The sequence below is a fragment of the Fukomys damarensis genome, unplaced genomic scaffold, assembly GCF_012274545.1.
Source record: "Fukomys damarensis isolate Sample0158 unplaced genomic scaffold, DMR_v1.0_HiC HiC_scaffold_38, whole genome shotgun sequence".
In the NCBI taxonomy this organism is placed as follows: Eukaryota; Metazoa; Chordata; class Mammalia; order Rodentia; family Bathyergidae; genus Fukomys; species Fukomys damarensis.
In genome coordinates, this window is record NW_022900950.1 from 25,816,537 (window position 1) to 25,842,603 (window position 26,067).

Sequence of the window (26,067 nt, forward strand, 5' to 3'; positions counted from 1 at the left end):
GGAGCGGACAAGAGGAGCCGGATCGCCGCGTTACAGCGAGAGCTGCAGAAGCCAGCGCCTGGCTACGCCGGGCGAGGGGCCCAGACTGCTGCAGTCGCAGCACGCCGTGTGCGCATGCGTGCTACGCTCCGCGCCGGCTGCGCAGCCCCAGCAGACGTGCAGCTAGCAGTTCGCACCCTTCGCTCGGCGCCCAGCTCGGCGCAGACGCCTGCGTTCTCCCTCAGTCGGTTGTGCTTCACGTCGCGTGCTAGCCCCACCTTTCCTTTCCAGGTTCCAGAGCCTTGCAGGATTTCTTAGCATTAGGACCGCGTTCCAGAGTGCACCTTTCAGACCCTCTCTGTCGCCAGCATCCTGCTTCTCTGTTCTTCTTGCCGGAGGAGCGAGCATCCCAGGATAGGATGCTTCATCTCCTGATGGAATTCCTCAGCTGGAGAGCTATCCGCACTTTATTGAACTGCGCGCCGCTGAGGGACTCTGGTGGAAGAGGCCACCGTGCCACTTGCCGTCTCCTCCAGGAGAGGGAGAAAGCTGGGCAGCGAACCTTTGACACCACCTGCTTTCGTGGACCTGTGTGGCCACCAGGTTTGTCCTGTGTAAGGAATTGTAATACCAATGCTAACTTGAAATCTGATGAGAATGTCATAAAGAAGGTCTTTTTTATTCTAAGTAAGCCATTCCGTTAGAGTGGTTTGTCACTGCAACAGAATTGCTTTATTTAACACCACTGAAAAACATGTTATTTCTTGTATTGGATGTCTCTACAACATGAAGTTGAGGAAGTAAATTGATGAAATTTGTTATTGCTTGAGAAACCGAGGAAATACATAAGTTTTATTACCAAACAGTCAAGTGACCCAAAATGTAGTTAATGGTCCTTTTTCCTTTAAGAATTGTGTGACCCTGCCAGGGTTGATGGCATGCCTGTGATCACAGCACTCCAGGGTGGAGGCAGAAGGATTACCTTGAGTTCTAGGCCCGTTGGGGCTGCACAGTGAGTCAAGGTCAGCCTGAACTACATAGCCAGCAAGACCCTATCTCAAAGGACAAAACAAAAAAAGTTGTGCGAATCTAAGTTGTTATCATAGTGCCTGACATGTACTAGGCACTTGAAATTTTCAACCAAGTGGCAATGTACAAAGATTACAAAATAACTCTAGCTCTAATTAACCAAAGATCAATTATATACCTGCAAATAATAAATAATAATAAATAGTTGGTGACTAAGTGTTTGAGGCTTGATGTTCATATTAAGCTTTGGATTCCAAGGCATTTGTTTTGTATAATTACAAACAAATTGGGCTTTTTTTCCCCCCTTAGGGTCGTTCTGTGTAACCAAGGCTAGCTTTTAACTGAAGATCTTTCTGTCTCATTCTCCAGAGTGCTGAGATTACAGGAGTGTGACACCATGCTCAGTATAGACAGGGTTTGAGAAACAAAGGCGGGGGGATATACATACACACACACACACACATATTCCCTGAGGTACAATGTTTGTCTAGTATACACAGGCCTGGGTTCCATCCTCAGCACTCCAAAAAAAGACTAGGAAGGAAAAGAAATATGCTTCCTTTCAAATTTTGCATTTTGAGACCTTACAAAGTGGATTACAGACATCACACATAACTAGGAGCCAAGAATCTCAGGAAAATTAAAGTTGTTGATGGATCTCAATGTTGGAAAACACTTTCAAATTTACATACTTGTTAATTCTTTTCCAGGGTCTAATTCATTATTCCTTGATTTATTCTTTGATAATATCACTTGGGGTAGGGGGAGGATAGTATTCCAGCCTTATCCCATGATCTTCATGTCCTGAAATAGAAGAAGAAAAGAAACTTTCTCAAATTCAAATAATTTTTCACTAGGCATGAGCAGGGTCTTTATAGTCTAGAAAGTGTAGATACCTGGTTAAAATCAAGAACATTTCACTAATGCAGCCACCTCTATTTCAGAGTATTCTTTTCCACCTATGATGCTGTGGACTCAAATCATTTCTACTTATTCTTCAACAAAAGTAATAAGTTGAATATATTATAAACTTCCATGGGAAAAGGGTTGTTTGGTTTTTAAATGGAAATCAGTGGAATTTGCTTTAATAGCCAACTTTATTTTGTCTTTCCTAAATTAGTGTCTTTCTGGAACATCTGTTTATTTTTATTTTTTGGTACCAGGGATTGAACTCGGGACCTTGCAAGGCAGGTGGTGGCACCACTGAGCTAAATCCTCAGCACTGGTAAAATTGTGAAACAAAAATAGAAGTATTCATTATTCTCTTTCTTTTTTTTTTTTTTTTTTTTTTTTTTTTTTTTTTTTTTTTTTTTTTTTTTTTTTTTTTTTTTTTTTTTTTTTTGCTTGTTTTGGTGCCAGGGATCAAACTCAGGACCTTGCACTTGTGATGCAGGCAGCGGAACCAGTGAGCTAAATCTCAGGCTGCTGTGAATTTTGTGGTGCAAAGGAAAAGCCAACTGTTATGCATATCAAATAAAGATACTTTAAAACTAGAAGAGAATATAAAAATTATAGAATTTAAGATTTTGGAATTGAGGGCTGGGGTTTAACTCAGTGGCACTGCACCTGTCTTGCAAGCACAAGATCCTGAGTTCAATTCCTAGCACCAAAAAAAAAAGAGTTTTAGAATTGAAATATTTTAAGGATTCCCTCTTTTACAGATTTAGAAAATAAGACCCAAAGAACTTATGCAGGGCATGGCAATGGAGGGTGAGGCAGGAGGATCACCATGAGTTCCAGGCCAGCCAAGGATGGATGGATAGAGATAGATAGATATAGATATAGATATAGATTATAGATATAGATATAGATATATATAGTGAGTTCAAGGCCAGCCTGAACTACTTAGCAAGAAATTTGTCTCCAAAAAGCAAAAAAACCTTAGGACATGTCCTAGAGTCAAATATCTTTTGTTTTTGGAATTCAAATCAGAGGAATTGGATTTGCATTGGATCTCTGCTTCTTATGAACCATGTTTACTGAATAAGGACTTCAGGGCTTCAGTTAGATCATCTGTAAAATGGAGATCTTTCCAAGTTTGTGAAATTCAAAGTAAATAATACATTTGAAACAATTTTGTAATGCCATGAAATCAAATGTGAATGTAAAGTTTTACTGTTATTACAGCATAACAATAACTTGTGTACTTATTTTTCACATTGCATGATGCAACATAAATCATTGAACTTGAAGTCATTGTCTTTTCTCCCAGAGATTGAAGTCTAGTTGAAAAAATAAGACTGACATTTAAAATAACAGCATACATCACTAAACCTCCTCCTAAGTCACCTCACTTTTTTTGAATTCTGCTATAAAAAATGTATTTAGAGCCTGGTATGGTGAATGCATACCTGTAATCCTAGCACTCTGAGAGACTAGTGGAGAAGAATCACAAGTTTGAGCCCAGCCTGGGTTACTTAGCAACTTAGTGAAATCCTGTCTCAAAATAAAAAATAAAAAATTTGGGGATATAGCTTAGTGCAAAGATCCTGGGTGTAATCCTATGTATAAGTAAATAGATAAATAATTAATTTGGTATTTGTCCCTGGTGGTTCCTGGGAGCGTACCTAAAGACCTTAGAATTTCCTGAAGTGGTAAGATTACCTTTTGTTATTCATAACAGATCCTTTCAGTCACACCTAAATTTGAGCTAAGAAATAACAAGATAGAGTCCCTAGATCACCTCAGAATAAATAGGCTGGTCACCAGAAAGATGAAGTGAATAGAGGGCTAGACTTTTGTCTCATCCATTAGTCTCAGAGGACAAGCGAGAGTACTGAATATTGAGCTCTTCATCAGTGAGATCCACATTGGTGAGTACCTCCACCCACATCCAGGGACATACTCCAACAATGAGGACAAAGATGCCTGTGCTTGGGATCCCTCTACATCTCACCCAAAGTCCTGCCTCATCCAGCTATTCATTTGTGTTTGCAATAATAAAGTGGTAAATATAAGTAAAGAGTTCTCCTGAGTTCTGCACGTCATTCCAACAAATTATAAAAGTTGAACAGAGGATTCTTAGAATTGAATTTATAGCCACTGGATCAGATCTGTGGGTAGATCCTAGGATTTATGACTGGCATTTTGTGACTGTAAAGGCAGTCTTATGGGATTGAGCTCTTGACTTGCAAAGTCTACATTCCAAGTAAAATTCGAGGTCAGATGGGTGATTTAATGATTTAGAAAGATCCTGTGTCAAAATAAAATTTAAGGTGAGGAGGGGCTGTGTTCAATTCTGAGTATGTAAGAGGGAATGAAAGAAAGGAAAGTAGGGAGAAAACGTGGAACTGAGATTTGAAAATCACAGTGTCTTTTCCAATTACAATTAAAACTAGAAATTAACAGAATAAGGAAAACTGGAAAATCCACAGATACATGGAAATTAAGCAAGAGACTCTTCAAGACCAAAGGGTCAAAGAAAAAAATCACAAGAGAAACAAGAACTATTTGGAGACAAATGATACCAGCACAGTTTACCAAAAGTTACAGGATGTAGTAAAAGCAATGCAAAGAAGAAACTAACTGTGGTGGATCCCACAGATTCCAAGTTCTTATATAAAACAGCTATGTTTATTGAAGATCACAGAGAAATGGTTTTGGGGTGACACAAAAGGAATACTACACACCACTATAAATAAATCAGGCTTTCAGGCTTAAGAGTAAGAGAAAGAAAAAAGGTAGCATGTGCTTTGGTCTGGGGTTACATGGATTGCTGCTACAGTGGCACTTAAGCATAAGTAGCATTTTTAAAAGCCCTGCTTATTGAGATAATAGCAGAAAAAGAGGAAAATAATTTAACATACAGGTAAGTCTGGCATAGAACCAAAATAGCTATGTAGTCAAAATCCCAGAAGTACTACACAATAGCAGAATCATAAAAGCAGTTAGAGAAAAGCAATGAATCATTTATAATGTGATACCAGAATCTATTAAAATTATAGGAAACTTTGCAACACAAACCTTAAAATCTAAGAGCTTGGAGTAAAGTGTTTCAAGCTCTAAAAACAATTTCCAACCCCAAATTACATAGCTTGCAAAACTAGCTTTCGAAGTCAGGCGTGGTGGTGCACACCTGTATTCCTAGCACTTGGAAGGCTGAAGCAGGAGGATTGTCATGAGTCCAAGGCCAACCTGGGCTACATAGTGAGCTCAAGACCAGTCTGAACTACATAGCAAGACCCTGTCCCAAAAAAACAGTAACAAAAATTGTTGGAGAAATGCAATGTTTTCATGAAAAAAAAACTAAAGAAATTGAGGACCACCAATCAGGACTCAAAAAATTTTTTGAAGGATATCCTAGAAAGAGACAATGAAGATTACAATGACAAAAGTTCTAATAGAATGAATACACAAGGTAAGGTGAACAATTAAGTAGAAGAGAAAAATAGGGAATCAACAACAGGAAAATAAGGCAATGACAGAAATAACTCAATACCTATCAATAAATGTGAATGGTCTTAATTCCACACTGGCAGAGTGAATAAAGAAACAAAATCCAACTGTGTGATATATACAAAAAATGCATTTAACTGGAAAAGAAACTCGGACTAAAAATCAAAGGAAAGAAAATATTCCATGCAATGGGAACCTCCCCCAAAAGCAATATAACATATTCAGACAAAATACACTTAAAGCCAAAACCAATCAAAAGAGGCAAAGAAGGTTACCACATTGGTTAAGGGAACAACCTAACAGGAAGAGAATTATACCAACAGGAAGAGAATAATTATTAACAAATGCACAGAACAACAGTGTACTTAATTTCATAAAACAAATACTACTGAACATAAAAGACCAGGTAAACATAAACAATTATAGTGGAGAATCTCAGTTCTCCACTGTCACAAATACCAGCAGACAGATCATCTAGACAAAAAAAATTGAGTTGAATAAAACCTTCAAATAAACAGATTTAACAGATATCCACAAAGTGTTCCACCGAACAATGACAGAATACCCATTCTTCTCGACAGCACATGGAACTCTCTCCAAAGTACACCACATACTAGCCAATAAAGCATGTTTAAGTAAATAGAATTAGCCAAGTGTGGTGGCACACCTGTAATCCTAGCACTTGGGAGGTTGAGGCAAGCCTGGGCTACATAGTGAATTCAAAGCCATCCTGAACTACATAGCAAGACCCTGTCACACACACATACACACAACAACAACAGAGGCATTAAACCACCCATAAGGATGCAGCCCTCAGGCTCTTAAAAAAAAAAAAAATTGCCAGGGATTTAGCTCAGTGGTGCCACCACCTTCCTCGAAAGCTCAAGGTCCTGATCCCTGGTACCAAAAAAGAAAAAAAGAAAAAAAATGAAATTATGCAATAATAATCAGACCATAGTGCAATAAAACTAGAAAACAAAACAAAACAGAAATTATGCAAATTCATGGAAACTTAACAATGGATTATAGAGGAAATCAAGGAATAAATAAGACAGTTTCTACAACTAAACAATATTCCAGTACAACAAACCAGAACTTATGGGACACAGTTTAAACAGCCCTCAGAGGAGAATTTATAGCTGTGAATGCCCACATCACAAAAACAGAGTAAGCCCAAATAAATATCTTAATGAGTCACATGAAGGTCTTAGAAAAACAAGAACAATTCAAATCCAAACCTAGTACAAGGAAGGAAATAATAAAGAACAGAGTAAAAATCAATGAAATTGAGACAAAAAGTTATATAAATGATCGATGTATCCAAGAGTTGTTCTTTGAAGGAATAAACAAAATTAACCCTTAATCAAAATAGAAAAAAAACTCAAGGCAATTTAATTAGAATTGGAAAAGGTGAAATCACAACAAGCACTATCAAAATAAAAAAGATCATTAACAACTACTTCACCAACCTGTGCACCAATAAATCGGAGAATACAGAGGAAATGGATAGATTCCTAGATACATATGAATTACCAAAACTGAACAAGGAAGTGACAAAAACCACGAATAATCTAATAACAGGCAATGAAATTTAAGTAGTAGTTTTAAAAACCTACCAACTAAGAAAAGTTTGGGTCCAGATGAATTCACCACTGACTTCTATAAAAACATCAATACTCCTGGGCCAGGGGTTTAGTTCAGTGGCACCACTCGTGCCTTGAAAGTGCAGGGTCCTGAGTTCGATCCCTGATAAAAAAAAAAAAAAAAATCCTAAAATTGATTAATGAAATTGAAAGGGAAAGAATACTCCCAAAGTCATTCCTGGAAGCCAGCATTGCTCAGATTCCAAAACCATATAAGTAGCCAAAGAAAAAAAGAACTATAGACCAATGTCTTTAATGAATATAGATAGATGCAAAAATTCTCAACAAGATACTAGCAGAGGGGGGAAAATGGTGGAACATTGAGTGAGTGCCAGCAACTAAATTTCTGCAGAACAAAGTTCCTAGAGTCTGGAAAACAGTAGCTTGGTGAGGAATCAAAGTGAGAGGTGTTAACTGGAAACCAGAAGGGAACTGACAAAGGAGATTAAAGGGGGGGGGTGTTAAGTGATATCTAAGAAATCACATCACAGAAGAGAGAGGAAGATCCCCGCAGACAGAAGCACTGCAAGCAGAGGGTGGCTGACTGCCAGCTGGAAGACAAGGTGAGGCAGAGCTCTTGGCTCACAGAGAACTGGAGAACCACAGAACCGCACTGGAGCTGAGAGAAGCCAGCAGGAAAAACGTGAGACACTGCCTCTAGAGAGGCCCTCCATAATCAATGGTTGGGGAGTGACTACGGTGCAGCATCCGCCACCATGGCCTCAGAACAGGGGCTGGCAGGTCACCACTGTAGGGAAGGGCTGAGTGTTTGAACCTGAGTCCTACACCAAGCTATGGTCCATACTGTCAGGTTCCCAGAGTGGATGAGGGAAGTACAGCCACAGGAGGTAGCCAGCAGTTGGAGAGCAGGCTAAAGGCTGCCCTGCTGAGGGTATGGATCTGGTGAACACAGACGTAGCTCCTGCAGTCAGTCAGAGGCCAGGTTCAGCCTGAGGAAAAAAGGATTGAAAGCTCGTATCGCTGCCTTGTCCTCACTGTAAATGGATGTCTGCACACAGCACCATCCTCAGGATAGTGACACTTTAGACTTCCAGCATAAACAGAGATACATCCTGGCTTGAGCTTTGCTGCTTAATCTGAGGCTGAGGTAAAGAGCCATGCATTAAAAAAAAAAAAAAAAAAGCTTTCTTTTATTATTGACTTTATTGTATTATTTTCATTTTAGTTTTTTTAAATTTTGGGGGCTTTTTTCTCTTTTTGCTGCTTTCCTCCTTTTGTTTACCCCCATTCATCCCCACCATTTCTATTCCAGCATTTTCCCCTTTTTCTTATATGAATGTGTCTACTTATGTGCCTCTCTTCCTCTTGCCTTTCTCTTTCAATATAGTTTATAGAAGATAAGGCAATTCTTCACTATCTTTTTATATCTCTCCTATCTTTATTCATATCTTTTCACCAGACTTCTTTTTTTATTTTTCCTCAATTTTTCTTCTCTTTCTTCTCTCCCTGTTCACTTGTCCCCTTTTCTCTAATAATTATATCAGTAATAGAATCTTTTCCTATCCCCTTTTCTCACTACCAATTTTGTATCCCGTTTTCCCTGTTATCCCCATCTAAATATACAGTATCATCATTAGTATCCTTTGTTCCCCTCCTAATTACCTCCCCATACCACATAGAAGAAAACTTTTCTTTTTCTTTTTGGTACCAGGGATCGAACTCGGGCCCTTGTGCTTGGAAGGCAGGTGGTGAAACCACTGAGCCAAATCCCCAGCCTAGAAGAAAACTTTTTTAAAAAAACTTTCCCCCCCCCCTTCTTTCATCCTCCTCCTCCTCCTCCTCCTCTTTCTCCATTACTCAGTCTCCACTCCTGGGCTTCAGTTAACTGATTCTATAAAATTACTGTGGAATGCTGTTTTTCACCATTACAGGAGACATATCTAGTGCATTTAGTGCACATTAACTGTGAGCCAATACTTGGGCTGTTACAGTGCTTACACTATCACTGGATTTCTTCTCTAAGATAAAAGGAGGCCCAAAACAGGGCCTCATGGTGTGTTATTTTACAACTAGCCCTGATAGATACCACTGTAACAGACTAGCCTGTTACTGTGATAGCTGATTTGATTGCATGGCAATAATCTTGTCTCCATGGAGAATATCATGCCCATAAATCTCTGGCTGATTTTAGCATCACACCAAGGAAGAGACAGCAAGCATTCCCAATCCAAGAACTTGGTCTGGATAAGAATGCAACGATGCCTGCAACCTGGCAGATAGAAGTCCTGAGTCTGAGTTAGCTTCAGGATTGCAGTGCAATGAGCAGAGGACTTATTGAGGTGTAAGCACTCTTTGGCACAGAAGCTACTTGGAAATCGTTTATGCATTCTCATTGGCATTTTAATATGTGTTTCCTTCAGACATAGTTTTAAATTTGGGGGGTTTTGGGATATTTAGCATTTGTTTTGTTTTGTTTTTTTGTTACCAGGTGTCAAACTCAGGGCCTTGTGCTTGCCAGGCAGGCGTGGTGCCACTGAGCTACATCCTGGACCCTAGGTTTAAGTTTTTATATGTTTTGTAATTTATTTACTAATGTGGGGCTATATTATGTTCTTTAATAGTTTCCTGCATTTATTAGGTTGTTACTTGTGTGTATTTGTTCTCTCATTCGCTCTGATTTAATATGTGGCTAAGTTCTCAGCTCCCTATCTAGTCTCTTTACCTCAAACCCCTGAAACAACATTATTAAAGTATCTTATTATTTTTCCAAAAACATAAACTCCTTCTCCCAAGTTTTTAAATTTCCCATATTTAGCTCCCTCACAGTCATACCTATCTTCTCTAGTATTAACTCTGATCCTCCCCCATATTAAGCCTTTGGCTCTTCCATATCTTACCTAGCCTATTATTCTCCCTATCAGCAGATTCTGACAACCATATAACTTTCCTCAATCACAGAGTTAACCTCTTTTCTCCTATATCTCACCCTTTGCCTCACAAATATCCTCTAATAATTTTCAGTACTAACTCTTTAACTCAACTAAAAGTACCTCGATAGAATCATATCCCACTCAACCTTTTCTTCTCAACTACCACTATTCTCCCCTTCAAAATTCCCCCTTAGTGTCTAACACTCTTCATCCAACCATCTCCCATTCTTCTTACCCCACCTCATTTACTTCATTATAGAATAACCACAAAAATAAACTTGTCATACTGGGCATAGATGAGAGACAAAGGGGGAAAATATAACAACTCTCATATAGAAGTGTTGTATTATAAGATTGAACCTCTGCATGCTGTTATAACCACGAGTAATTATTTTGGCAAAACATAGAGACAGGGTCCAAATCACTTCCAGCAAATAACATAAGGAGTAAATACTAGCACTGGCCATAAAAAGCTGAAAATTATTTACAGGAAGACAACGTCCTACTAAAAAGCTCCACATAAGCCACAAACTCTCCTCACTTCTCTAGGCCTCAGCCTGTGGCACCCCCCCAAAAGAGGGCTAGATACAGATTTTCAGCGGAGCACAAGAAAGCAAGAAATAGAAGATCTCCAAATTTTCCCGACCTCAAGGCAGAGCAAGGGAATACAAAGGGAGAAGAAAACAAATACCAGGTAGTGGAAATCTATGAAAAGTTCATAGAAGGGATGAGGAAAATAAATGAGTTCAAAGAGAAAATGATTCAAAGGTTCACAACAGTCTTACTGATTTAGCCATGATGAATTTCAGGGAAATCAATTTTTTTAAAAAGGCTAGAAGTGGTAACAAAATAGTTCAAAATTTGAATGACAAACTTCTGGGTAGATGGTGGAGCAGTAAGCAGCAACAAATAAGCCTCTTCAAGACTTAGAATTCAAACACTGGAAAATAATAACTTGGGGAAAGAAACAAGGAGAAGAGTGGATCCCTGGGACTCAGGAAGGACCTGGAGAGAGAATTGAGGCCACAAAGAAACTGAAGAGACAGACTATAATACAGAAAAAGGAAAGGGCAACATGCACTTTCTCCCCAACTCCTGGCTTGTGGCACGAGAAAGTGAAAACAGCAACTCTAGAGGCTACCAGTGAAACAGAGCAGTGGATGCTGTGTGCTACAACAGGTGGTGAGTGACTCCTGTCCAAGTGGCTGCCATGTCCCCTGGGAAGCATGCTTGATTAGACAACATTTTAGGGAGGGACCAGCTAAGCCCAGCACTCAGAATAGCAGATCAGCTTCATCTCAGGGCTCTGAGTATTTAACTACCACAGTGACTGGGTGTCACAGTTTATGACCACAGCATGGTGCAAAGGATGAGATATTACTTGGAGTCAATGTCAAATTCAAACTCAGCACAAGAACAGAATACTAAAAACTGTTAGAGGAAAAAAATATATCACTTATAAAGGAAAACATGAAAATCATAGCAGACTTCTCAATACAAACCCCTTAAGTCAGGGAGATCTTAGAGTGAAAGTCTTTCAAACCCTAAAGAAAACAGCCTCCACCCCGATTAATGTACCCGCCAAAATTGATGGAGAAATAAGATACTTCCATGATAAAGAACACATGAAGAAATTCATGAGCACCAAACCAGTGCTCCATAAAGTTCTGAAGGATATTCTATAAAAAGACAATGAAGACAATTCCAAGAATCCTAATAGGATGAATCCACCAGACAAGGCAAGTAATTAAATAGAAGGAGAAAAAAGAGAATCAACAACAGGAAAATAATATTTTGACAAGGACAATACTTATAAGTTATAACCATCAAAGTAAATGGTCTCAATGCACTAATCCAAAAAAAAAAACAACAACAGATTGATGGAATGGATCAAGAAACATCCAACAATATGCTGCATAGAAGAAACATATTTAACTCCTAAAAAAAAGAGCATAGGCTGAAAGCCAAAGGTTGGAAAACAATACTTTATGCAACAAGAACCCAGAAAAAAGCAGAAGTAATTATTTTATTTGCAGACAAACTGGATTTCAAACCAAGACCAATCAGAAGAGACAAAAAATGTCACTACATACTCATAAAGAGGACAATCTAAGAGAAGATAACAATCATAAATATATATCCACCAAACACTGTTACACCCAACTATATAAAACAAACACTAATGGACATGAAAAATCAGATAAACACTAATACAATTGTAATGGGGAAACTCAATATTCCACTCTCACAAATAGGTAAGTGGATAAAAAATATAAAAATGTCAGAGGTGAGACAAACCATTCAATAAATTGACTTAGTAGATATCTACAGTAGATATCTGTTGTTCCACCCCAAAACTACATAACACATACGAGCACACAGAACTTTCTCCAAAATAAACTACAAACTAGCTCATATAACATGCTTACATAAATGTAAAGGAATTGAAATACCATGCATATTATTAGATCATAGTGCAATACAATTAGAAATAAATGGCAAAGCAAACCACAAAAATTGTATAAACATATGGAAAATAAATAACCTCTTGAACAACCAATGGGTCACAGATGAAATTAAAGAAGAAATCAGAGTTTGTACAATTAAGTGATAATGCCAATATATCATATTGGAACTTATGGGACACAATGAAAATAGTGCTGCAAGGGAAATTTATAGAGGTGAATTCCCACATCAGATAAACAGCAAGCTCAAATAGATAACCTAATCTTAAACTTCAAGTTTCTAAAAAAAAGAAAAGCATGTTAAAGCCAAAGTGCATTTGAGGGAGGAAATTATAAAAGTCAGAGCAGAAAATCATGGAATTGAGACAAAGAAAACAATACAAAGAATCAATTAAGAGTTGGTTCTTTGAAAGATTAAATAAAATAGACAAACACTTAGCTAACCTTCTCAAAAGAAGGAAAGACCCAAATACATGTGATTAGGATTGAAAAGAGTGAAATCACATTGGATCCTGAAGAAATCCACATCATTAATACCACTTAAAGAACTTGTGCTCTAATAAGATAGAAAATTCAGAAAAAGTGAAAAAAAATTCTAGGCATTATGAATTACCAAAGCTGAATCAAGAAGATACAAAAATTCTAAATAATTTAATATCACTTGATGAAATTGAAGAATTAATTTTTTAAAACTACAAACTAATTAAAACTCAGATCCTGATGGATACACTGATAAATTCCACAAAAATTTTAGGGAAAATGTAATGCCACTATTCCTCAAACTCTTTAATGAAATTGAAAATGAAGCAATACTCCAAAAGTCATTCTTGGATGCAAGCATTACCCCGATACCAAAACCAGAGAAAGGTCCAAGGAAAATAGAGAACTACAGACCAATCTCCTTAATGAGCATAGATGTGAAGGCCTCATTAAGATACTGGCAAACAAACAGAATGCAGCAAATAACCAAATTGATTATACACCATGACCAAGTGGTATTAATCTCAGGGATGCAGGGATGGTTCAACATACACAAATCAATAAATGTAACACACCACATAAACAGAATCAAGGACAAAACCACACGATCATCTCAATAGATGCAGAAAAAGCATTTGACAAAGTCTAACACCCACTTGTGATTAAACCCCCATCAGGAAACTGGAATAGAAGGTCTTTATCTCAGTGTGATAAAAGCCATCTATAACAAAATAATAGCCAACATCATACTAAATGTTCAGAAACTGAAAGCTTTCACTCTAAAATCAGGAACAAGACAAGGATATCCACTATCACTCCTAGTAAATATAGTTCTGGAAACATTAGCCAGAGCAACTAGACAAGAAAAAGAAAATAAGGATAGAAAAGGAAGAAATTAGGTTATTAGTATTTGTGGATGACATGATACTGTACATAGACGACCCCAAAAGCTCCACCAAAAGATTTGTAGGTTTAATAACGAGGTAGCATAGCTGGATAGAAAGTCAACACTCAAAAACAAAAATAGCATTCCTGTTCACAAATAAACACTGTGAAAAAAATTAGGAAAACCACACCTTTCACAATAGCATTCAAAAACATTAAATACTTAGGAATCAATCTAACAAAGGAAGTAAAAGACCTTTACATTGAACATTACAATGCTCTGAAAAAGGAGATAACAGAAAGATATCCCTACTTCTTGGATAGGCAGAACCAATATAGTGAAAATGGCCATACTTCCAAAATTGTTACACAAATTTAATACAACTCCAATCAAAATTCTAATAGCACACCTCACAGAATTAGAGAAAACAATCCTAAAATTTATTTGGAACCAGAAGAGACCTGGAATAGCAAAAGCAATTCTGGGCAACAAAGGCATGTCAGGGGTATAATCCCAGCAATGGGGAGGCTGAGGCAGGAGGATCACAGTGTGTTCCAGGCCAAGCTGAGCTACATAGTGAGTTAAGAGCCAACCTGAACTAGAAAGCAAGATCCTGTGTGTAAAACAAAAACAAAAACAAAAACATACCTGAAGATCAATGGAAAAGAACAGAAGACGCAGAAGCAACTCTAAACTCAGTGATCTTATCTTTGACAAAGGAGCCAAACACCTTCACTGGAAGAAATCCTCTTTAATAAAAGGTGCTAGAAAAACTGGCTTTCCACATGCTGAAGATTAAACCTAGACCAATATCTCTCACCATGCACAAAGCCAAAATCAAAATAGATCCAAGGTCTAAATATTAAAACAAATACTAAATCTGCTAGAAGACAGAATAAGTATATCTCTTGAAAACATAGGTGTACACAGAGACTTTACAAACGAAACCCCAATCACACAGGAAAATTTACAAAGAATCAATAACTGGGATCTCATCTTACAGCTTTTGCACAGCAAAAGAAACCAACAGAGTGAAGAGAAAAACTACAGCGTGAAAAAAATTTTGCCAGCTGTTCCTCAGACAAAGGCCTAACATCTAAAATATAAAGAAGAGGAGAAGGAAGAGGTGGAAGAGGAGGAGGAGAAGGAAACCCAAATTTAAAGACCCAATCCAAAAATGGGCACCTGAAATGAACAGACACTTCTCAGATGAAGTAGAAATGGCAAATAAGTATATGAACAATTTTTTTTAACATCACTGGTCCTTTGAGAGATGCAAATTAAAAAAACACCGAGATTCCATCTCACACTTGCTATTATCAAGAAATCAACCAATAATATGCTGGTGGACTGTGGCCAAAAAGAATCCTTCCTTACTGTTGGTGGGAGTGTAGACTGGTGCATCTACTGTGGAGATCAGTGTGGAGATTTTTCAAAGAACTAAAACTAGACGTTCCATTTGACCCAGTCCCCCCCACCCCTTTTTGTACTGGGGATCGAACTCGGGTCCTTGCACTTGCAAGGCAGGTGGCAGAACCGCTGAGCTAGGTCCCCAGCCTTCTTCCCCATCTTGGTGTCTTCCCAAAATAATTAAAAGCATTATACCACAGCGATATATACCCACCCATGTTTACAGTGGCACAGTTTGTAATAGCTAAGTATTAGAAATGGCCCAAGTGTCCATCAAATAATGAATAAAGTAGAATAAAATAAAATTAAATTAATTTTAAAAGATAGAAAAATCTCCTATTTGTCACCTGTCCATCAATTCTTTGAATTCAAAATTCTAAAATAGACATACACTAGGAAGAAAATTTACAGTCATATTTGAGGCAACAAATTTATTTTCTTAGCACAAAAATAGTTCTCATCCCCAGTAGCAGAAATACTTGAAATCTTTTATGTGGGTTTTAGTTGTTTCTCCTTAATAAAAATAAATTTTAGGGCCAGGGATTTAGCTCAGTGGTTTCACCACTTGCCTTGCAAGCACAAGGTTCCAAGTTAAAGCCCCAGTACCAATAGAAAAAGAAAAAGAAATTTTATCTGGGCAATTTAATGTCTTAGCAAGACTGTGACTCACAATAAAATAAAAAAAAATAGCTCAGTGCAAACACCTGGGTTCAACCCCCAGTGATTTAAATAAAAATTACACCCATAGATCCATCTATAAACACATTAGTTTCTATATAATTCTTTTGCTACTATTTATATACCTTAAGATATCATATTACACTCCTTCTGGCTCATAGAAAAAAAACTAATTAAAAAAAAAACACATAATGGCTGGGGATTTAGCTCAGTGGTTCTACCACCTGTCTTGCAATTGCAAGGTCCCAAATTCAATCCCCTGTACCCCCCAACAAAAAAACCCCACTTAGTTGGAGAAAGAAACCCATTTTGTTTTTACAAAATAATCCTTGGATAAATGGAAGACAGACAGGGAGAGATACATGTTCTATGGGAATAATCTTTTCTTGTCAGTGTAGAGCACAGCTGAGATGAGGTCGTTAGTGCTTTAGGTTAGTTTCTAAGTTAACCTGTAATATTACATGAGATATGGGCATCCATTCAACAGCCTAAAAATAATATTTTGAGAAGCATTTGTTTTAATTGTTTTTGTCTTTAGGTCTCAAATCTTCACATAAAGTAGCAGTTGTACTGGGTATGGTGGCACATGCCTGCAATCCTAGCACTGTCTGGGAGGCTGAGGCAGGAGGATCACAAGTTCAAGCCCAGCCTAGGCAACTAGTGGGACCGTGTGTGTGTTTTTTTGTTTTTTGTTTGTTTGTTTGTTTTAAGGGTTTCGGATGTAGCTCAGGGCAAAGGCCCTGGGTTCAATCCCCACCCGTAGTTGTTCATTTCCTCATATGCCCACTTTCTCTCCTGAAGTTCTGACAGGCAAGGATCCACTGATTTTACTAAATTTATGACTTGAAGTGTACTTAATATATGGAACAGGATCCCACACGGAGGAATAATGAACAATCCACAAAGATAAATCACAAATGTGATTGAAACTTAGACAAAAAAATATAACATAACATTGGTTTTTCCCTCGTACTGCAAAAAGAAAAGACCCAATCACTTGTTATTTTTTAAAAAATCAGTAGAGGGCTAGAAATGTAGCTCTGTGGCACAGTACCTGCCTAACAAGCACAAGGTTCTGAGTTTGATCCTTGGTACAAAAAAAAAAAAAAAAAAAAAAAAAGAAGAAGAAGAAGAAGAAGATTCAGTGATTCCTATTTGTTTTTGTTTTTGTTTTGAGACAGGGTCTCACTATGTGGTTCAGGCTGTCCTCAAATTCACAGTAATCCTCCCACATCAGCCTCCTGAGTGCTGGGATTACAGGCATGCACCACCACACTGATGAGTGATTTCTGAACCACCCACAATTTCTAAATGTCAAATAACTGTTTTAAGATTTCTTTAATGAGATAGAAATATTCTCTTTTACCTTTCTAAAATAGCTAGTTTAATTTTTTTGTTGTTGTATCAGGGATGGAACTCTGATCCTTGCACTTGCGAGGCAGACGGTGGAGCCACTGAGCTAAATCCCCAGCCCTAGATGGTTTAATTTAGAAGTAATGAGGAAACAACTTGGTTTTCTATCTTGAAAAATTAATCTGATTTTTTAATGGGAAAATAGGAATTTCTCACTGAAATTTACTTATTTTTTGTGATGCTAGCATAGGAACAAGGGTCTCCAGGACACTATGCACGTGCTCTCCCTCCACCACTGAACGCTTCCAATCCTCCAAGTGAAGTGTACAGTAGAAGATACCAGTTGGTACAAAAAGCTTTTCTGTCTGATTGGGTACTTCCAAATAATTAACACAGGGCTGGGGATTTAGCTCAGTGTTTCAACGCCTGCCTCACAAGCACAAGGACCTGAATTCAATCCCCAGTACCAAAATAAATAAATAAATAAAATAATTAACACATTAATTTTTTAGACACAACCCTAGAAAATGGTAACATATAGAAGTCTTTAAAATGTTTACATTGACCTGGAGATTTAGCTCAGTGGCACTATGCCTGTCTCACAAGCACAAGGTCCTGAGTTTGATCCCTGGTACCAAAACATAAAAAATAAATAAAATAAAATAAATTTAAATGTTCACATAGCAGGAAAGTCATATTCAAACAGCTGATGTTTTCCCCTCTCCATTTAACATATTTTAAATATAATATTTGCATAAAGGTAAAATTGAGCAGGCTTAAAATTTCAGATCATGAACCCATCCCTATCTATGTGGGTTTATACTTAAACAGGTACCAAAACATAAAAAATAAATAAAATAAAATAAATTTAAATGTTCACATAGCAGGAAAGTCATATTCAAACAGCTGATGTTTTCCCCTCTCCATTTAACATATTTTAAATATAATATTTGCATAAAGGTAAAATTGAGCAGGCTTAAAATTTCAGATCATGAACCCATCCCTATCTATGTGGGTTTATACTTAAACATAGAGTAGACCTTTTTTTTTTTTTTTTGTACTGGGAATCAAACTGAGGACCTTGACATTGCCAGACAGGCATGGCGCCATTGAGCTACATGCCCAGATCTTAGAATATAAACTTTTTAACATCTTGTGGCAGGGACTTTGGGTCTCAGCTGCAATTCTGGAACACAAAAGGAAAGAAAACCTGCAAGAAACATCACATTCTGTTTTATTTTTCAAAATACAGAAATTAAATATGTAAAGAATAAAATTCACAAGAGACATGAAATCAACATTCTCACAAGAGTATGGATCAGAACAACCTTTCCAGGAAAACAATTTAGAAATACGTAACCAGATACCTAAACCTAAATGCTGGACACTGGCACATGCCTGTAATCCCAGCACTCTGAGAGGCTGAGACAGGAGGATTGCAAGTTTCAGCCCAGTCTGGGCAATTGTGAAACTTAGTGAGACTGTATCTCAAAATAAAAATGGGCCAGGATGTAGTTCAGTGAAAGCCTTGACTTTAATCACTAGTGTCATCACCACACACACAAAAAAAAATTCTTATGGATATAGAGATGCAGAAAAGGTTTGGGTGCAAAGATGTGGATTAGGACATATTTGTTAAGAAATATTTCTATTTTCAATTATTTAAAATAGAAAATAATCTACATTTCTAATAACAAATGAACAATTCAGAAAATTGTGCAAGATTACCAAATAAAATATGACATAGCCATTTAAAGCCGTAGTTTTATGAGTTTAGATGCCTCTTTATTGTATTTTTAAAGAATTCTAAGCTTTTTCTGGTGAATTTTAAAATCGTATTTCTGTGCTGCTGGGATCAAACTAGGTCCTTGCACATGCTAAACACATGCAGTACCACTGAGCTATGTTCCCAACCCCTTTAGTGAATATTTTAATTGTTAATTTCTATATAAGCCCAATATAAGCAGCAAGTGAGAAGGCTTTCATGGGAGTAGTTGATGGAAACACATGTGCAGGTGAACCTGACCATAAATCATCATGAAATTCTGAGATCAGCTGAAAAGGTGTAGAAACACTCCAGGGAGCATCAGCCAACTGTGAATACTTGCTCCAGCTGACAGTGCAACAGCCGTGATTCTCAATCTCTCTGACCTCGGGGTGCCCTTATATTTGTTACTGAGGACCTGAGAAAGCTTTCAGTGTGTGGGCAAAGACTGGGATAGTCACTCCTTTGTATCCATGGGTTCTCCACCTTGAAGTTAACCCCAGGAATAAATTAATTAGGAAAAAAATTGTGTCTGGATTCAGGGATGCTGGCACACACCAGTAATCTAGCACTCTGAGGGGCTGAGCTAGGAGGATTGTGTTTGAGCCCAGCCTGGGCAATTTAGCAACTTAGTGAGACTTAGTCTCCAAATTAAAAATAATAAAATGACTGGAAATGTAGCTCAATACAGAGGCCCTAGGTCCAATCCCCAGAACAGTAAGTCCTTGATTTATAAACAAGTTCTATTCTGGAAGAACATTCATGTAGAGAATCACTTCTGATTGATTCAAAGCCCAGGGCACCTGAGGACCCTTAAGGACATGACTCCACCATCTAGCACATGCACACAACAGGACACAGTTATGTAAGCATGACTTAGCATAGACTACCACACATGCATTACACGGTTGTGGGAAGCCAGCCATGGCCCATTGGCTTTTTGAAAGATAACATTTGTTCCTCTTTAAGGACTGCACATGTTAAACTTGTTTCTGACCCTGCACGAGAGAAACTCGGATAGCCAAAGATCTGTAGGAGTCAGGTACTTCCTGTTAAAGATCTGACGTTCGCTGTAGGAGTCAGGTGTTTCCTGTTGATGTGCCTTTAAAAGGCTGATGCTTGTTTGCAATAAACGTCGCCTTGATCAGACTCTTGTCTTGGCGTCCTTCCTTTCTCTCTGCCCCATCTCCACCCTGCTGCTCTTTCAGGTTTGAGACACTGCTGGACAGTGCTCTGCGTCGCCGGTTCCCGACACACGGTTATCTAAGGACATAATGATGTAAGGCCGTGCGGCCAGCTATATAAGGACCAAAGAATAAAGACTTTTGCTCTTGGTGTTGTTGCTGATGTCGGCTCCACACACTTTCTTTACCCTGGGAACCTCACCCATGAAAATACCCCTTCAGCATATCGACCCTGAAAATTCATAAATCAGATTCATTCATAATCCAACAAAATGAGTCTTATACAGTACACCTGTGAAAGTTCACAACTTGAATCTTCATAAGTCATTTACTGTACTGAACAAAAAAGCATCTGTACTGAACTTGCACAGACTTTTCTCCTGTTGTTATTTCTTCAAGAGAAAGCATAACACCTATTTACTGACGTTTGCATTGTTTTAGGCATGATGAGTCATCTAGGGATGATTTAAAATATATGATGTGATCTATGCAAATCCATCAGATGATCTGTGGGAAGCACTAGATCCACCACACATACCAAGGAACAAATATATTTATAAATATCATATTAGAAAGCAAAACTGAGAAATTTGGAGTGTTAATTTAAAAAATACAAATAATGTATTTGATGCAAAATAACTATCCTTTCCAAAACAAAAGCTAGTGGATGAATGGCTTTCTTTCTTTTTAAATTCATTACATAAATCTCTTGAATATTTGGTTTGGTGGTAGACAATTAAATTCTTATTTTTTTGCCTTTATATTCAATCTGTTGTAACCATCCTTCCTTTTTCCCCCTGGTACTAAGGATCGAACTTAGGTCCTTCACACTGAATTACATCCCCGTCCTATCATCATCATCATCATCATCATCATCATCATCATCATCGACAGGGTCTTGCAGGCCAGGCGTGGTGGTGCATACCTGTAATCCCAGCACTCGGGAGGCTGAGGCAGGAGGATCGCTATGAGATTGAGACCAGCCTGGACTACATAGTGAGTTCCAGGTCAGTCTCAACTATACAAAAAAAAAAAAAAAAAAAAAAAAGACAGGGTCTTGCTTAGTCACTAAAGTGACAAAGCTGGACTTGAACTTTTGATCTTCCTGCCTTGGCCTACCAGAATGCTGGGATTACAGGCTGTGACATATTTTTGGTGGATGTTTAGTCTTCTGTAGGTATGTACCCGTGTGGGAAATGGAAGAGGATGTATCCCTCTCAAATCTTCAGACCACACTGTGGGGCCTGTGCTGTAGTCTAAGTTTCCATTTTTGCAATCATATTAACAATGCTATAGCAGAAATTAGTACATTACCTCTTAACAGAGACTAGAGAAAAATTTGTTTTGAAACCATGCAACTCATTTGAACATTTTTATGGCCCGTACAACTCTGGCCACCAGGTGGCACCTGCTCCCAGTCTTTTCTACAAGAATCCAATTCAGGATGCCTCATTTCCTTAGTGAAGAGCTAGCTGTCCAAGGCATGAGGACTAAATTTCTCATTTGTTCAGCCCAAAAAAAGAGTTGCTTGAGGAAGGAATAAGGAGAAGATTACATTGATGAAAGGGAAGTCTTAAAAGAAACAACTATGATTTAATGTGAGAGTTTGCTTTTTAAAATTTCAAAATGGTGGTTCTGAATACATTTTTTGGTGCTACGTTCTCTCACCTGTAAGGTAGCTTTTTCCTTCTCTCATTTGTAATGGAGTATCACTATCTCCACTAAAGTGAGACATTATAATTATTCCAGAAACTACCTGGACTCAGAACAGAGGTAGTGGGAGGAACTACACTCTGCCAGAGGCCTGGCCTCGCTCGTTCTCACTTGGATGCTGGAAGGTGACCTAGTCTAACCCTTAGTGATCCATCCAGGCTAAAATAGTAAGGGCTATTAATATGGGGGAAGGAGGAATAAAAAGAAGTAAGATGTGTTATGTACATATAAAACTCCTCACAAAGAATGTAATCATCATATACATTAAAAAAAAAAGAAACAAGGACAATGGTATAAGTGTGTTTGAATCAAGGGGAAGTATTTTGAGGGGGGTGAATGGCAGCATGTCTTTTACTGTAATAGTGTTTTAAATTAAAGATAAATTTTTAAAGGGCCAGGGATTTAGCTCAGTGGCATAGCGCCTGCCTTGCAGGCACAAAGTCCTGAGTTCAATTCCTGGTACACCCCAAAAAATAAATAGATAAAATAAATTTTAAAAAGCCAGAATGGTGGCACATGCCTGTAACTCCAGCACTTGGGAGGCTGAGGCAGGAGGATTGCCTCTAGTCTGAGTACAACCTGGGCTACATACCAAGTTCAAGGCCAGTCTGAACTACATAGTGAGACCCTGTCTAAAAAAACCCCACATAGATAAATAAATAAATAGAAAACTAAGGTCCAAGATCTCTTATGTACATAGATGCCAAAATCTTCAACAAAATATTAGCAAATTGGATCCAGTGATATATAGAGTTACATAACATAATCAAGTAGTATTTCATCCCAGATATGCAAAGCTGGTTTGACATTTGAAACTTAATTTATCACTATAAGAAGTTAAAGAAAAATCACATGATCATATCATTAGATACAGACAGACTATTTGACAAAAATTGAATAACTATTCATGATAAAAACTCAGTAAACTAGTGATAGAGGTGGAATTTGACAAGAAAAAGAAATTAAAGTTAAATAGATTGAGAAGAAAGAAGTAAAACTGCCTTTGCAGATGAGTCAACTGTCTATGTAGAAACTCTGAAAGAGTAAATAAAACCCTGCTGGATATAATAATCATTTATAGCAAGGTAATACATTACAAGGTCAATGAAGAAAAGTCAGTCATTTTCCTATATATAACAATGAAATAGTGGAATTTAAAAATTTAAATTTTATTATTTACATTAGCATGGTAATACAAAATGAAATCCTTCAGGATAAATGTAACAAAATACACAAAATTGATATGATAAAAACTATAAAACTGATAAAAATATTGAAGAATGGAATAAGTGGAGAGCTATCCCATGTTCACAAAGAGGAAGGCTCAATATTACCAAGAAGTTAGTACTTCCCAACCTGATGTATAAATTTAATACAATTCCAATTGTGGATACTGACAAATCAATTCTAAAATTTCTATAGAATGATAAAAGACCCTGGAAAAACAACTCAATATTGAAGAACAAAATTGGAGCACTGACAGTACAAGACTTGAAGATTCACTATGAAGCCACAGTAATCAAGAGAGTATACTAGAGTCAACAGAATACACAAAAGCATCCCAGGAATAGGATAGAGAGTCCAAGCCACGTGTATAGTCCCAGCCTTTGGCACAGCTGAGGCAAGAGGATCAGGAGTTCAGTTTTAAGACAGCCTGGGCAACATAGTGAAACCCTGTTTCTAAGAGAAAACAACAAACAAATAGATAGAGAGCCGTATTAGTTACTTTTATCTTACCCGGGCAAGATACCCAAGACCTGTAACTTAAAGGCGGAGAGGTTCTTTTTTGGCTCATGGTTTCAGAGGATTTAGTACACACATGGCCAGCTGGCCCAAGGAAAAAATGGCATGGTGAAAGGACATAGCGGAGAAAAGCAGGTCAATCCATTCCAACCAGGAAGAAGAGAGAGAAAGAAGGGTGGGGTGGGGACAAGAATATACTCTTCTAATTATGCTTTCAGCGACCCATTTTCAGCCAGGCCCTACTTCCTAACAGCACATTCAGTTATGGACTCATTGATAAATGCATCCACTAATCAGCACAGAGCCCACATGATACAATCACCTTCCAAAAGCCCCACCTCAGAACCCAAGAAACTTTTGGAGGACATTTTAAATAGACAATATAACAAAAGCCCAGAAATAGACTCATAAATATGGCCAATTGATCTCCCCTCCCCCCAGTAATGGGGATTGAACTCAGGACCTTGCACTTGGCAAGGCAGGCACAGTGCCACTGAGCTACATCCCAGCCCCGTTTTTTGTTTGTTTGTTTGTTTTTTGAAACAGGATCTTGCTATATATTTCCAGCTGGCCTTGAACTCACTGTATATAGCCCAAGCTGGCCTTGAAATTGCAGCAACCCTCCTGTCTCAGCCTCCCCAGTTCTGGGATTACAGGTGCACACCACTACAGCTGGCACAAAGATAGCTTTTTTAATAAATGGTGCTGAACAAGTGGAAACTCACACATTAAAAAATAAATAAACCTAGACACAGACATTATGCCCTTCACCAAAATTAACTCAAAATATATTATAGACTACATGTAAAATGCAAGACTATAAAGATAGAAGATAACATAGGAAAAAATCTAAATGACCTTAGGTAAAGCAATGATTTTTAGATTCACTGTTAAAGGCACAATCCATGAAAGGGATACTTGATAAGTTGTGTTAGGAAGAAAGAAAAAAGAATTGAGCCCCTTAGTAGATGACAGGCTTTATTAGGATCAAAACCTGAGAGGGACTACTGGCCGGCAAACATCAGAGCAGTACCTCTCTTACAGACTCTTACGTTATGGATTTTTATGGGCTTGTTGGGGGAAATTGCTGATCTCTGGAGATGGAGTTGTATCTTTGAAATCTTTCCTGTGACTGCTAGGGCCTATGATTTTGGCAAGGCTTGATTGAGCTAGTCCATGTGGCTTCTCTGATTCCTTCATTCCCAGCTTACAGGGGGTCCATAATTTTGAGACTTTACCTGGTCAAGATGGAAGCTCTTTGACTCTCTTAAATTGGATTTCAATGAAATTTAAAACCTCTGCCAAGCAAAACAATGATAAGAGCTAGGCATGATGGCACACACCTGTAATCCCAGCACTTTGGAGGATGAGGCAGGAGGATTGCCATGAGTTCAAGGTCATCCTGGGCTACATAGTGAGTTCAGGGCCAGCCTGAAGAACAAAGGGAGACTGCCTCAAAAAAACAAAAAACAAAGAAAGAAACATACAAAAAAATCAGTGGCAAGTGGATGAGAAGACAAACCACAGAATGGGAGAAAATATTTGCAAAAGGCACATATGATAAAGGGCTGTTATTCACAATATACAAAGAACACTTAAAAGTCAACAATAATAAAATGAACAACCTCATATAAAAATAAAGTACCTGAAGAGTCACTGAAACAGAGATGTACAAACTGATCAAGTAAGCATATAAAAAGATGTCCAACATCATATATTGTTAGGAAGTTAAAGTGAGAATGATCTAAAACATTGACAATATTACAATGACTCCCCAACTTATAAATTAACTCTGCTCCAGGAGAACGTTGGTAAGTTGAATTCATTCATAAGTCTGACAGAGAATCTTACACACTTTTGACACAAATATACAATATAAAACATAAAAAACACACAAATATTGTAAATAAAGTATTCTTACTTTTACAGTTACCTTAAAATGGTGGTAGATTACAGTATAACTGTAAGCAAACTATTTTTACTTTTTTACTTACCTTAAAATGGTAGATATGTGAGCTACTTCTGTGATTTATTAACATCTATGAATATTCACAATGTGAGGTCCACTCATATCTGTGAAAGTTGAATGTTTGTAAGTCGGGGACTTACTGTGTATGTTTGAAGAAATGTGGGGCAATGAGAACTCTCATACACTGCTGGTGAGGATGCAAAATGGTTCCGTCAGGCTGGCAGTTTCTTATGAAACTAAAGATTCTCTTACCATATAATTTAGTAACTGTGCTCCTTGATACTTCCCCAGAGGTATTTATAATTTATGTCAACATAAAACTTGTAAATAGATATTCATAGCTTTATGTATAATTGCCAAAACGTGGAGGCAAACCAGATGTCCTTTGGTAGACGAATGGTCAAATAAACTGTGGGACACACAGGCAAGGCAATATTATTAGGCTATAAAAAGAAATGAGCAATCAAGTTAAGGAAATCCACAA

General features: G+C 37.7%; 1 pseudogene; it reads right to left on the bottom strand.

Moving 5' to 3' along the window:
* Positions 1–403: 403 nt before the first annotated feature.
* LOC104850519 overlaps positions 404–26,067 on the bottom strand; it is a 42,737-nt pseudogene continuing 17,073 nt past the window's right edge.